This window comes from Amblyomma americanum, chromosome 5, assembly GCF_052857255.1.
Source record: "Amblyomma americanum isolate KBUSLIRL-KWMA chromosome 5, ASM5285725v1, whole genome shotgun sequence".
NCBI classification, from domain to species: domain Eukaryota; kingdom Metazoa; phylum Arthropoda; class Arachnida; order Ixodida; family Ixodidae; genus Amblyomma; species Amblyomma americanum.
Window position 1 is genome coordinate 19,866,930 of NC_135501.1, and position 14,396 is coordinate 19,881,325.

A 14,396-nucleotide genomic window follows, 5' to 3' on the forward strand; every position below is an offset into this window, starting at 1 on the left:
CATGAGGTCGTACCGATAGTAGGTGATAAGGCCAGTGCTACAAAGGAGGTAGTACCGGTTGAGTGACGGTGTCGGCGTAATGCAACGCTTATTTCCTTTCTTGTAATTAACTGTCGTAGCATTAAAAACAAGGTTGATGAATTTGCAGCTCTAGTTGATATGGTGAAGCCGTCCGTTATTCTCGGCACTGAATCATGGTTAGCAAATGAAATTGCAAATTACCGCCCCATTTCAATCACGAGTACGTGCTGTAAGCTCTTTGAACACGTCATTGCCACCTACATCAGAGATTTCCTAGAAAGCCGCAACTTTCTATCACAGTATCAGCACGGTTTTAGGAAGCACATGTCAACTGTTACCCAACTTGTTTGTACTGTTCATGATTTCGCACAAGCTCTTGACATGAATGGCCAGCTGGATGCGCTGTTTTTAGACTTTTCGAAGGCCTTCGATAAAGTGCCGCATGGAAAGTTGCTGTACAAATTGGAATGCACTGGTCTTCCTTCCTGCGTTTTGCAGTGGATAAGGGCGTACCTTAGAGATAGGCAGCAGTTCGTTGAAATTATGAATTTCTCGTCAAAAACGCTTTCTGTGACTTCTGGTGTCCCCCAAGGCAGCGTTTTGGGGCCGCTATTGTTTTTGATATACATCAATGTATATCAATGATTTGTCTGATGTCGTTCATGGTGGCGTTGCTATCCGATTGTTCGCGGATGATTGTGTGCTTTTTAAGAACATCACAGCACCAAATGACCATACAATATTACAAGCAAACCTAGAGGCTATTCATGAGTGGTGCATTCGATGGGGAATGCAACTAAATGCACAAAAAAACAGTTCTGTTGCGAGTTACAAGGAAGAAAAATATCAGCACCTATTCTTACTTGCTTAACAACAATATTATAACAGAAGTAGACACGCATAAATATCTTGGTGTGACGCTAACAAATAAACTAACTTGGTCTCCGCACATATCCGCCATTTGTTCTTCCGCTATTAGTAAGCTGTGGTCCCTAAAGAGGAAACTTAAAGGTGCACCTGTCGAAGTTAAGCTATTAGCTTATAATGCCTGCATTAGAGCCAAGCTCGAATATGCCTCCATTGTATGGGATCCGCACAATAAGAAGGACATATTGCAGCTCGAGCGAGTCCAAAGAAAGGCTGTCCGGTTTATTTTTAGCAAATATAAAAGGCACGATTCTCCTTCCTTATTGATGCGGCAACATAGTATAGGAACATTGGAATCCCGTCGAAAAATTAGTCGGCTCGCTTTTTTGCATAACTGCGTCTCAGGTACGCTGAGGTTAAACATGCCAGACTGTGTTAAGCCACATTGCACCAGGAAAACTCGACACACACACCCTCACTCCTTGGCCCCAATTTTTGCACGAACCAATACCTATAAGCATAGTTTTTTTTCCCAGGACTACCAGTGAATGGAATTCCCTGCCTTCGCACACTTTCGCAGCCTGTGACTTTGTTAAAGAACTGGAGCGTCAATTTCTGCGCTGTTAATTGTAGTTCGCTCGTTATGAATTTTTTGTGTGAAATTTGTTTCTGAACAGCTGTATGCTTGTTATATGTGTACTCATGTTTTTGCCGCGGATGCCCCTCCTGCCTGGGCCATGTATATGTATGGTCTGCAGTATCTGAAAATAAAAATAAATAAATAAAAATTCCCAGATCGCTTTAAATGTTATAGAAATGACAGACACTTGCATGGAGGAGGTGTATTTATTCTTGTGGATGCTACAATTTCTTCTTACCAAATAAATGTTGCCGATGAATGTGAAGCTGTATGGTGCAAACTGGTGCTTAATAACAACAAAGTTATAACTGTGTGTTCGTTCTACCGCCCGCCTGATTCATCAGTTGATGTGTTTGCGCAGCTGGCGGGGACAGTTGACGCAATTCAGATTTTATGGTGATCGGAGGTGATTTCAATCTGCCTAGCATTAACTGGACTCATCAACCTCACTTCCAGTCCTTTAGGAGTCGCTCCTGCCAAGAATTGATCAACTTGGTTGAACTTTATGCATTGCGTCAAACGGTTCTGGAACCGACACGTGGGGATCACATCCTAGATTTGTTGTTCACAAATCAACCTGAATTCGTCAATTCCACTCAGGTGCTACCTGGAATAAGTGATCACTGTGCTGTGCTTTGTGAAATGAAAGTTGAACATGTAAGGAGCGCTGGTACAGCACATAGGCGAGTATATAACTATGAAAAAGTAAACGTAAGGGACATAAATTAAGAGTTGAATAAGTACCGAACGATCTTTGAAACGCATGCCGATAACTCTGGAGTGGTTGAACTATGGTCTAGGTTTAAGGATAAGATGTTTGAACTGAGGCAGTGCTTTGTTCCGGCATGGATATTAACGAAAAGGAGGAGTAAAAGTAAACCATGGTTTACTCGGGAGCTACGCAGTATTGCGCGCAAAAGGCAACGTGTTTACGTTAAATTGAAAAGAAATCCGACGCGTGAGAATTGGTGCAAGCTGCAGGAAATTGCCGGAAGAATGAAAGTTGCTGTGGCAGCTACAAAGAATTCGTTTGGCATTTCAATGGAGACGAAATTAAAAAAAATCCAAAGGAATTTTTTAAACATGTAAAGAGAAATGAAAAAGACTCTGTAACTATACCACCTCTTGTTTCTGGTGACACCCTTGTTGATGATGATGCACAAAAAGCTGAGTTCTTTAATAAATATATCAGCTCTGTTTTCAGCTCTGAAGTCGAACATGCTGATATGAATACCCCGAGTTTCCAGCCAGTGGCGAGTGTTATGGATGATGTTGCGATCAGCATCAACGGCATACAGTCTCTGCTGCAGAATCTGAAGATTGATAAGGCTGGTTGTCCTGATGACTTGCCAAACAAATTCTACAAACTGTGTCATGAGTCGGTTGCACCTTACTTAAAGATAATTTTCAAAAAATCGCTTGAAGAATCCTGCCTTCCAGATGACTGGAAAATTGCAAGTGTTGTGCCAATCTACAAATCTGGCCCTCGCAACACTGTATCAAATTATAGACCGGTATCTCTAACTTCAGTTGCGTGCAAGACACTCGAACATATTTTGTTCATCAGTATAGCAGCACATATGGACGCACATTCATTGTTTAATCCTCGTCAGCATGGTTTTCGAAGGGGCCTATCGTGTACTACGCAGCTGACTGAATTTGCGCACGATCTGGCTGAGGCATTGGACAGGCAACTTAGCGTGGACGGCGTGTTTTTGGATTTTAAAAAAGGCCTTTGATACCGTGACGCATTTTTACTAATTCAAAAAATGTCTTTTTACAATATTAGCCCTCAAGTGATATCATGGGTAAAAGATTACCTATGTTTACGGCAGCAGTTTGTGGTTATGAATGGCGCCGAGTCTCAAAGAGTGCAGGTTGTTTCTGGTGTTCCCCAGGGCTCCGTGTTGAGACCACTATTGTTCCTGCTCTGCGTGAATGACATTGGTGACGGAATAGTATTTCAAATGCGGTTATTTGCGGATGACTGCGTTCTTTATAGTGTTGTCACTAGTGAAGGAGATGTGGAAATGTTCCAAGAAGATTTGAACAGAATCTCAGAGTGGTCCGTTAAATGGAATATGAATTTGAATTGGTCCAAGACTGTCCATATGAAGTTTACAAGAAAGAAAAAAACCTGATGTATATTCATATGTTGTTAGGAACACAATGTTAGAACAGGTATTTGAATTTAAATATCTAGGCGTTTATTTTACTCCTGATTTGAGCGGGCGCCGTCACGTCGATTATATTTCTGCTAAATCATGCAGAAACTTGGGATTTCATCGCCGAAATGCAAGCACTTTTCCACTGTCATGTCGTGACATTTTATTCAAGACTTATGTCAGGTCGGTTCTGGACTACGCGTGCACTGTCTGGGACCCGCCTACTGCTAGAGATAAAAATAAGTTGGAGAGGGTGCAGAACATTGCCTCTCGTTTCGTGTCTGGCACACGCGGGGCTCGTTACAGTGCATCGCGTACGAAGGATGCACTCAACTGGGAATTGCTTGACACGCGCCGAAAGAAGTTACGTCTGAAGCTATGTCATGCTGTTTATTATTCAACTCCTCGGGTTGAATGCGAAAGGTATGTGCAGGAGCTTTTTTATAGATCCAACCGTGTTGACCATGTTTTTAAAGTCCGCGAATTCGGGGCAAAAACTGATATGTTTAAAATGTCTTTTTTTCCGAAAACCATTAGAGAATGGGACAGACTACCGAGCGATGTTGTGAGTGTGACATCAAATGATGCGTTCTTTCGTTCTTTAATGATGTGATGCGATTGTGATGTGTTCTTTTGAAGTGAGATGTACATGGAGAGCGCTTTATGCTTGTAACTCTGCCTGCGAGCGGAGGTGTCATGTGTGCTTCTTTTTTTGTACATTGCCCCTCCACCCCCCCCCCCCCCCCCCACTGTAATGCCACGGCGCTGTGGGTTCCTTACTAAATAAATAAATAAATAAATAAAACATGAATCGCCCGGCGAAACGGAGCGGCGGAAGATTAACTTTGCAGTTCGACTGAGCGAGTTTCATTCGGCCAGTTGCAGCTATCGCGCCACTCCAGGTTTAACCAGAGCCAAACCACAGCCATATTTTCTCTGCCTTTTTGCTCTCAGTGCATTTTGACACCAAAAAACACCCAATTGTTGTGAATGACTTCACTAGAGCTGATGATGTTGGAATATTGTATTTTCTAGCGAGCCACTTTGATGGCTTCAGAGCTGAAGAGAATGTGAATGCTTTGTGGTACTCATTTAAAAAGATATGGCTGGACTGTTGGAACATGCTAGTTCCGAATGTTTTAAAGAAAAAGAAACAGAAACCATGGATCACGCGGAACATAATTCACCTGAGAAGGAAGCTAACGGGGTTGCGAAGCTCTGGTCGACGTAATGCAATTAATGTGCGCTTGCTAAGTAGCTGGTTAGCGGACAAGATTAATCAAGCTAAGGTCTTTTTCTTGACTGTTACTTGAAGCACCGGAAAAGTTCTGGACATACATAAGTGGTAATAAGAAAAGTAAATTTCCTTAATAGTTTAATTGTTTGCCTCTCAATAATTCATGGGCTATTGCAGACATTTTTAACGAGTTTATTCAGTCAGTGTATGTTGATAAAGATGCAAGTTGTTTTTCTAAACCTATAGCCTAAACTTCTTTTATGCTTGATGTTGGTATTTCTCGCGAAGAAATTTTCAGTTTGTTGCTAAAGCTTGACATTAAAAAGTCGAACGATCCTGATAATTTTTCTGCTGCTTTCATGCGCCATTACACATAATATATATCGTATCACGTGTGTGTGAATTTTAAGGCTTGTTTGTAGCAGTACTCTGTCAAATCTGAATGGAAAACCGCTCATGCTGTGCCCATCTTTAAGGCGAATGATAGTCGCTGCGGATGCAATCATTGCCTTATATCCCTAATTTCAACCAGCTGCAAATTTTCGGAGCATGTTATCTGCCGATCTTTGACTGAATTGTTAGCAGCGACCGATTTCTTAACTTATGTGAAAGATGGTTTTAGACGCGGTTTATCAACTGTCTCAAAGTTGATTACCTCTTCTCATGGCTTTTTTTTAGCAATTAACGATAGGCAGCAAATAAATGCAGTATTTCTGGACTTCGCTAAAGCATTTGAGTGGGTACTTCACAATAAACTCCTACAAAAACATTGCTTAGCCGGAATCAATTCTAACCTTATTCAACTTAGTCCAGCATATCTAGATAACAGTTTTGAACACGTCCACATTGATAACCATTGCTCCGATGCGCTTCCTGTCACTTCCGGTGTCCCGCAGGGATCAGTGCTGGGGCCTATCCTATTTTTATTCTACAACCTTTGTCCGCATAAATTCCGAGACTGAGTTCATTAAAAAAAAGCTTCAACATTCAAATGATTTGTGCAGCACCCCTTCGAAATAGTCTTTCTTGCAGCCTATACACAACGTACAACGCTTCTTGAGGCCTTGGAAAGAGTTGCAAAACACCTCTTTTGGCAGGACTGTCAGCTCCTTTGTCGTGGCGTCTTGAATGGCCTCCACGCTCCCCATCCAGCGACCTTTTAGGGCTATCTTCACACGAGGAAACAGGAAAAAATCGCATGGAGAGAAGTCAGGCGAGTAAGGCAGATGCGGAAGTAGAGTAATGCTGTGCTTGGCGAGAAATTTTGTCACGCTGTTCGCAGTGTGTGGCCTTGCGTTATCGTGGAGAAGTCTCCATTGTCCAGGTTACCATAAGTAAAGGCGACGGCGTCGCAGTGCATCACGCATGTGTTGGAGCACGCGCATATAAAACACTTGATTCACCGTCTGCCCTTGTGCGACAAATTCGTAGTGTATGGCACGTCTGACATCGTAAAAAACGGCCAGCATCGTCTTTGTTTTGGTCTTTTGCCGCCGCACCTTCTCGAGCCGGAGAGCTTGTGGACCGCCATTCGGCGCTCTGCCTCTTTGTTTGAGGATCGTATTGAAAGCATCATGTTTCGTCTTCAGCAATGATCCTGAGTAAAACACGTTTTTGGGCAAGTTGGTAACATTCTTGACTCTTATTGCAGCGAAGAAGCACACACACACAGAGAAGGAACACGCAAAAAACACGGACGAACGCTGCACTCACAACTGGTTTACTGCGAAAAGAATTCAAGCTTAAAATGGCTCACGCATCTGCGCACTACAGAAAGAAAACCAAAACAAACACGTGCCACGAAATAACATCTTATCGTATTGCCGCGAAAAGGTTGAATTCCGAAGCGTACAAAAAAAACGGATGCATCACTAATGCAGCAATCTGCTTTTTCCTTTATGTGGAAGGCCTCCAGGAGTTCACGTGCCGTTTTATACTTGCTTCTGCCTAGGATTCGAACACTATCGAAACGTGGCGAACATGTCACGCATGACTGGCAGTGCCTAACCAAGTGCACATTCTCTTTGTTCTTTAAATTCCTTTGGTGCTCCCCTAGCCGGTCGTTAATACATCGCCCCGTTTGACCGATGTACACTTTTCCACATGAAAGTGGCAGCTCGTATACCACCTCAGAAGCGCATTGCACATAGGGCGTAGTGTGCTTTTTTCCACACCCGCTTCTCCTTGTATCGCTTCCGGAAATACGAGGGCACAACTTTGACAGCTTCACCGGCGCCGAAAAAACGAGCGGTACCCCATACCTGTTCGCTACCTTCTTCATGTTATGCGACACCTTGTGTAGGTAGGGGGCAACTTCCGGTCGCAGGTTCATGTTCCTTTCTTTCTTCTTAGAGTTCTCTGTGCGTGCCTTCACTTTTTTCAGGCAAGCTTCTGCAACAGAAGTCACGACCGACAAGGGGTAGCCCGCTGACAAAATTCTAGCCAATTGGTTCTGAAAGCTAGACTGCATCTCATGGACGCACGATTTCTCAAGCGCCGAATCCAGACACAAACTAACTATGCCTCTTTTTATGACCTTCGAATGAGTAGAGTCGTAAGGCAAGAGTTGCTTCTGAACACGGAGGGCGTACATCCAACAAGTATGACCTCTGCCCAACTTCACTCGAATATCTAGAAAGTGAAGTTCGTCGTTATCCGGTGTCTCGAAAGTAAATGTTATTCCCTTTCCATACTTCCTAAAAGCATCTAAAATCTTGTTAACAATAGCGCAGTAGTGTAAAGAGCTCTGCTTGTCCAAAAATATTAAAAAATCATCAACATATCGGTACACTTTGATGACCTCGTCCGAGTTAAAAACAGTGCTTAAAACCTGGTCAATGCTGGCTAAAAAAATGTCACTTAAAATGGGTGCAACGCAAGATCCAATGCAAATGCCTTTCGTCTGTAAATAGAGGTGATTGTTAAAAGCGATAAATGTACCTTTAAGGTAAAATTCTAAAAGAGTCAAAAAATTGTCAACAGACATGCCAGCCGAATTTTGGAAAGGGACAACACCACTCTTGTCAATGCATTGTCTCAAAGAAGCGAACAACTCTTGGTGAGGTATAGAATAAAACAGATCCTCTACATCGACAGAGAAAGCAAAGCCGATGTTGCGGTCGTTCTTGAGAAAATTAACTACATCTCCAGAATTTTTGACAAGGAACGGATCGTGAACAGTAAGTTGTTTTAAAGATTTTTGCAGAAACTGGCTAACATGTAACTGCCAAGAGCCTTTTTCACTTACAATAGTGCGGAAAGGGACCCCGGGTTTGTGCGTCTTAGCACTAAAGAAAACATTCAAAGCATTACCTTTAGACTTAGTGACTCGAGTACACAAAGTATCATTCCCAACATCCTTGCAGAAGTCGGCTATCTTTTGTTTTGCAGTAGTAGCACGACGCTTTATAAGGGTGAAATTCTTTTCAACCGCTTGAAGGGCTTTTTCATGGAAAAGGCCTTTCGGCAACACCACAAAGCCTCCTTCTTTGTCAGCTTGTAAAAGCGACAACTCATTATCAACAAAGTGTGTCACCACCCTCTGCAAGGAAGTTGTTAGGCTCCTATCCCTTGACACACCAGCTGTTTTTTGGAGGCAGTCAACACCTTCAAGCAAGCACCTCTACTGTTGCTCCATATGCGCTTTCTTGGCAATGCGACGATTCAGGGCAGCCAGGTCTTGAATAGGTACCGTGGGAGGTAGTCCGTACTTAGGTTCTTTGCTGAGTAGCCTGTGTATATCCTTCGGCACGTCTACACCGCCCAACACCCTGAGGCTTGAGCTGGACGTTGAACATGTCTATGAGTCATGAGGCTTGAGGGCTTCAATTCTTGTCCTGCACTCCTCCGGTTTCCTGAGGGCCAGCCCAAGCCAGTACTTCCACCACTGCTCGGTCAGCTGTCCCGTGAGGCGTTTGTAATGGCCTAGTTTGCATACCGCGAGCCACTTCGAATTCAGAGCATAACAACTTACGTATAACCAATCCTGGTAAAGTCGCACCTGACGCCAAAGCTCAGAACGTAAAATTTTGCAGGCGCGTTTAACATGCCCCCACGAGGGTCTAGCAAGGCCGAATAGGGCACTCACTTCTTCCGGAATCCTGCCTTTTCTGAGGCATACGGCGATGTATCTGGCACGGCACGTAGAGTGAACAATATTGGTGATGAGCAAATCAACGGAAGGAAAGTCTTTGTTTACACAGAAAGAAATGCCCACTGCAGAAGAAATATACTTGAGTAAAACACGTTTTTAGGCAAGTTGGTAACATTCTTGACTCATATTGCAGCGAAGAAGCACACACACACAGAGAAGGAACACGCAAAAAACACGGACGAACGCTGCACTCACAACTGGTTTACTGCGAAAAGAATTCAAGCTTAAAATGGCTCACGCATCTGCGCACTACAGAAAGAAAACCAAAACAAACACGTGCCACGAAATAACATCTTATCGTATTGCCGCGAAAAGGTTGAATTCCGAAGCGTACAAAAAAACGGATGCATCACTAATGCAGCAATCTGCTTTTTCCTTTATGTGAAAGGCCTCCAGGAGTTCACGTGCCGTTTTATACTTGCTTCTGCCTAGGATTCGAACACTATCGAAACGTGGCGAACATGTCACGCATGACTGGCAGTGCCTAACCAAGTGCACATTCTCTTTGTTCTTTAAATTCCTTTGGTGCTCCCCTAGCCGGTCGTTAATACACCGCCCCGTTTGACCGATGTACACTTTTCCACATGAGTGTGGCAGCTCGTATACCACCTCAGAAGCGCATTGCACATAGGGCGTAGTGTGCTTTTTTCCACACCCGCTTTTCCTTGTATCGCTTCCGGAAATACGAGGGCACAACTTTGACAGCTTCACCGGCGCCGAAAAAACGAGAGGCACCTCATACCTGTTCGCTACCTTCTTCATGTTATGCGACACCTTGTGTAGGTAGGGGGCAACTTCCGGTCGCAGGTTCATGTTCCTTTCTTTCTTCTTGGAGTTCTCTGTGCGTGCCTTCACTTTTTTCAGGCAAGCTTCTGCAACAGAAGTCACGACCGACAAGGGGAAGCCCGCTGAAAAAATTCTAGCCAATTGGTTCTGAAAGCTAGACTGCATCTCATGGACGCACGATTTCTCAAGCGCCGAATCCAGACACAAACTAACTATGCCTCTTTTTATGACCTTCGAATGAGTAGAGTCGTAAGGCAAGAGTTGCTTCTGAACACGGGGGGCGTACATCCAACAAGTATGACCTCTGCCCAACTTCACTCGAATATCTAGAAACTGAAGTTCGTCGTTATCCGGTGTCTCGAAAGTAAATGTTAGTCCCTTTCCATACTTCCTAAAAGCATCTAAAATCTTGTTAACAATAGCGCAGTGGTGTAAAGGGCTCTGCTTGTCCAAAAATATTAAAAAATCATCAACATATCGGTACACTTTGATGACCTCGTCCGAGTTAAAAACAGTGCTTAAAACCTGGTCAATGCTGGCTAAAAAAAATGTCACTTAAAATGGGTGCAACGCAAGATCCAATGCAAATGCCTTTCGTCTGTAAATAGAGGTGATTGTCAAAAGTGATAAATGTACCTTTAAGATAAAATTCTAAAAGAGTAAAAAAATTGTCAACAGACATGCCAGCCGACTTTTGGAAAGGGACAACACCACTCTTGTCAATGCATTGTCTCAAAGAAGCGAACAACTCTTGGTGAGGTATAGAATAAAACAGACCTCTACATCGACAGAGAAAGCAAAGCCGATGTTGCGGTCGATGTTGCCCTCAGGAAACCGGAGGAGTACAGGACAAGAATTGAAGCCATCAAGCCTCATGACTCACAGACATGTTCAACGTCCAGCTCAAGCCTCACGGTGTTGGGCGGTGTAGACGTGCCGAAGGATATACACAGGCTACTCAGCAAAGGACCTAAGTACGGACTACCTCCCACGGTACCTATTCAAGACCTGGCTGCCCTGAATCGTCGCATTGCCAAGAAAGCGCATATGGAGCAACAGGATGGGTGCTTGCTTGAAGGTGTTGACTGCCTCCAAAAAACAGCTGGTGTGTCAAGGGATAGGAGCCTAACAACTTCCTTGCAGAGGGTGGTGACACACTTTGTTGATAATGAGTTGTCGCTTTTACAAGCTGACAAAGAAGGAGGCTTTGTGGTGTTGCCGAAAGGCCTTTTCCATGAAAAAGCCCTTCAAGCGGTTGAAAAGAATTTCACCCTTATAAAGCGTCGTGTTACTACTGCAAAACAAGATAGCCGACTTCTGCAAGGATGTTGGGAATGATACTTTGTGTACGCGAGTCACTAAGTCTAAAGGTAATGCTTTGAATGTTTTCTTTAGTGCTAAGACGCACAAACCCGGGGTCCCTTTCCGCACTATTGTAAGTGAAAAAGGCTCTTGGCAGTTACATGTTAGCCAGTTTCTGCAAAAATCTTTAAAACAACTTACTGTTCACGATCCGTTCCTTGTCAAAAATTCTGGAGATGTAGCTAATTTTCTCAAGAACGACCGCAACATCGGCTTTGCTTTCTCTGTCGATGTAGAGGATCTGTTTTATTCTATACCTCCCCAAGAGTTGTTCGCTTCCTTGAGACAATGCATTGACAAGAGTGGTGTTGTCCCTTTCCAAAATTCGGCTGGCATGTCTGTCGACAATTTTTTGACTCTTTTAGAATTTTACCTTAAAGGTACATTTATCGCTTTTAACAATCACCTCTATTTACAGACGAAAGGCATTTGCATTGGATCTTGCGTTGCACCCATTTTAAGTGACATTTTTTTAGCCAGCAATGACCAGGTTTTAAGCACTGTTTTTAACTCGGACGAGGTCATCAAAGTGTACCGATATGTTGATGATTTTTTAATATTTTTGGACAAGCAGAGCCCTTTACACTACTGCGCTATTGTTAACAAGATTTTAGATGCTTTTAGGAAGTATGGAAAGGGACTAACATTTACTTTCGAGACACCGGATAACGACGAACTTCAGTTTCTAGATATTCGAGTGAAGTTGTGCAGAGGTCATACTTGAATGTACGCCCCCCGTGTTCAGAAGCAACTCTTGCCTTACGACTCTACTCATTCGAAGGTCATAAAAAGAGGCATAGTTAGTTTGTGTCTAGATTCGGCGCTTGAGAAATCGTGCGTCCATGAGATGCAGTCTAGCTTTCAGAACCAATTGGCTAGAATTTTGTCAGCGGGCTACCCCTTGTCGGTCGTGACTTCTATTGCAGAAGCTTGCCTGAAAAAAGTGAAGGCACGCACAGAGAACTCCAAGAAGAAAGAAAGGAACATGAACCTGCGACCGGAAGTTGCCCCCTACCTACACAAGGTGTCGCATAACATGAAGAAGGTAGCGAACAGGTATGGGGTACCGCTCGTTTTTTCGGCGCCGGTGAAGCTGTCAAAGTTGTGCCCTCGTATTTCCGGAAGCGATACAAGGAGAAGCGGGTGTGGAAAAAAGCACACTACGCCCTATGTGCAATGCGCTTCTGAGGTGGTATACGAGCTGCCACTTTCATGTGGAAAAGTGTACATCGGTCAAACGGGGCGATGTATTAACGACCGGCTAGGGGAGCACCAAAGGAATTTAAAGAACAAAGAGAATGTGCACTTGGTTAGGCACTGCCAGTCATGCGTGACATGTTCGCCACGTTTCGATAGTGTTCGAATCCTAGGCAGAAGCAAGTATAAAACGGCACGTGAACTCCTGGAGGCCTTCCACATAAAGGAAAAAGCAGATTGCTGCATTAGTGATGCATCCGTTTTTTTGTACGCTTCGGAATTCAACCTTTTCGCGGCAATACGATAAGATGTTATTTCGTGGCACGTGTTTGTTTTGGTTTTCTTTCTGTAGTGCGCAGATGCGTGAGCCATTTTAAGCTTGAATTCTTTTCGCAGTAAACCAGTTGTGAGTGCAGCGTTCGTCCGTGTTTTTTGCGTGTTCCTTCTCTGTGTGTGTGTGCTTCTTCGCTGCAATATGAGTCAAGCAATGATCCTGTCGATGAATGCAGCATCCTTCTCTGCCTCGGAGAGCAAATCAGCGCTCACTGATGCCCGCGAGTCCTTCTGGTCCTGTGTGAGAGAGTGCGGCGCAAGTCTGGCATTCAACTTTCGTTTCCCCAAGTTCTCACGCAAAATTCCGTGGCATGTTGTCTTACTAATGTCGAGAGCATTTGATAGCACGCGGATTGTAATCGTGTGGTCTGGCTGTACGGTTTTCCTGATCCGAGCCACATTGTTTTCATTCCTTGAGGCTGAAGGGCGCCCCTGCATTGTGTGGTCTCCCACCGACATTCTCCCCGAAACAAACCTCTTGTGCTACTCCAAAACTGGCGCCCGCGATCATGTCTTGTTGCCATAAGCGTCACGAAGGAGCTCATACGTCTGTGTGGCTGTCTTGCCAAGCTTCAAACAGAATTTTATGTTTACATGCTGTTCGAGGTGGACGCGTCCGTCTCTCCACATTCACTCACAGTAGAATGTGCAGACGACTAGTGACAATGTATTTTTCTGCATGTAGTTCCATCTAGCAGCAGCCTGAGCAATTAAAATGAATAGCTCAAGTTTCGCCGAAAAGACAGCGCTACACATATGCACAAACATTTGTTTTGGGTAATTATGTCTAGGGAAGAAAATAAATGTCTCGAAACTTTACAGACAAAAGTTGTATATAATTGACGTCTATGCGCTAGATCCTGAAGGTAAATTAAACTTTTTGCAGATGACTGTGTTTTGTATACAACAGTGAGCTCCGCAGAAGATCAAGTTAAGTTTAACAATAATCTACGTAACATATCGATCTGGTGCTCTGAATGGACATGTTTCTTAACGCTCAGAAGTGCTTGGTACTGCGAATATGCAAAAAGAAAAAAAATCTGCAACACCCGCACACTACAGATGGAGACAGTCAGAGAATCCTCAATTGTAAAATACAGCGCAGTTCAAATCACTAACACTTTGAACTGGGATACTCATATTGACACTGCCTGCGCGAGTGCCCTGAAGTTCATTTGGTGTTTGCGACGCAAGCTGCCCAAGGCTTCATTACAAGTTAAGTTGGTGGCGTATTAGGCATTGGTGAGGCCTCGCCTCGAGTACGCTTCTTTTTGGGATCTATACACAGCAAAATACATAGCTAAACTAGAAACAGTCCAAGGACCGCAGCCCGATTTATTTGCAAGAGATACAGAAAAACAGACAGCGTAACAAAAATTAACTTCCTTCGCTGAGAATCACTCATAGCGAGTCTCACAGAGATAAGACTAACGTTGTTGCCTTTAACATATAATAACTGAATCAAGATCAATCGTCATAAGTACATTGCTCGTGTTTTCCGCGCAAGTACATGTCATAAGAATCGTGAAATGATTCAAGAATATCGAGCGCATAGTTATACATTTAAACACTCATTTTTTTAGAACACAATTGCCAACTTGATCAAACTGCCGAAGTGCGTAGTGGATAGGCCAA

At 43.7% G+C, this 14,396-nt stretch overlaps 1 protein-coding gene across 1 annotated transcript in view; it reads right to left on the minus strand.

The window, feature by feature from the left end:
• LOC144134594 (kelch-like protein 10) overlaps positions 1–14,396 on the minus strand; it is a 677,760-nt gene that overhangs the window by 85,349 nt on the left and 578,015 nt on the right. The window lies entirely within an intron of this gene.